Genomic DNA, 1,192 nt, shown 5'->3' with positions numbered 1-1,192 from the left:
ATTCCTGCAGCAAGGAGGCATATCAAAATGGCTTTTTTTTCTTAGTAGCTTTAATTAATGAGAGTGAGCAAAGGGCATGTCTAAGCATCAGTAAACATAAGACCTGTGTGCAGGCATATGAGTCTCAGCAGCTATGGTGTCTTTCCTTTCAGCATGCTTTAACACCCAAGGAGAACCACCTGTGTGAAGGGTACTCTTGCCTATTTCAGGTCTTTAACTTCATTCCATGGTGCTTCCAGTTTATTGGACTTTTCTATTAGTGTAATTTGGTTAGGATGCATATTAAGTTTCCCACTGCTGTAGTTATTTCTAAATCTTAGCAATGACCAGTATCTATGACGAAGCAGAATTAAACTTGCACTCCCCAATTTCTGCAGCTCTCCCCGAGGTGAGGCTGGGCTCTGTGGAGGAGACAGCATTCCCTGCAGTCAGGTGCTGCTGGCTGTTTGCTCTGTGGTATTTAATGTGTATCCTGCAGACGGAGCAGCCCAACCCTGGGGCTCTGGGGAGCACCTGGTCCTGTGATTTTCCCCTTTGAAGAGGGGAGGATGCAGGAGTGCCCAGCTGCCTGTGCAGGCAGCCTCGAGGCTCACCTGCTGCCTCTTCTCAGGCAGCTGGTTCAGGAGAAGACCTAGTTCTTCGTGTCCCTGGCTCCTCCTTCTTCTCCTCCTCTTCCTCCTTTTCCTCCCGACGCAATCAGCCGTGTGAACACACCCTGCATTTTTCGCGTTCCTGGCATCCCTTGCCGTCTCTCTCAGCTTTATTTTAAGTCATCTCTCAGCTATATATTCTAAGTCATAGAATCACAGAATTTTAAGGGTTGGAATAAATGTTAAAAATCACCTAGTCCCATGGACAGAGACACCTCCCCACTAGACCAGGTTGCTCAAGGCTCTATCCACCCTGACTTTGAACACTGCCAGAGCTGGAGCATCTCCTACCTCCCCGGGCAACCTGTGCCAGTATCTCACCACCCTCACAGGAAAACACTTTTTTTTCCCCCTAACATCTAACACAAATCTCCCCTCTTCCCACTTCTACCCATTCCCCCCTTAGCTTACCACTTCAGCTCCTAACAAAAATCCCTTTCTATCTTTCCAGGAACCTTTTCCAAACCCGTCCCGCCCCACCGGGCGGGTCCGATCTCCTCCGCCCATATCGTCACTGTGGGGCGGGCTCGGCCCGGACCTGA

This window comes from Acanthisitta chloris, unplaced genomic scaffold (assembly GCF_000695815.1).
Source record: "Acanthisitta chloris isolate BGI_N310 unplaced genomic scaffold, ASM69581v1 scaffold27111, whole genome shotgun sequence".
Classification (NCBI taxonomy): domain Eukaryota; kingdom Metazoa; phylum Chordata; class Aves; order Passeriformes; family Acanthisittidae; genus Acanthisitta; species Acanthisitta chloris.
This window is presented reverse-complemented; position numbering follows the sequence as displayed.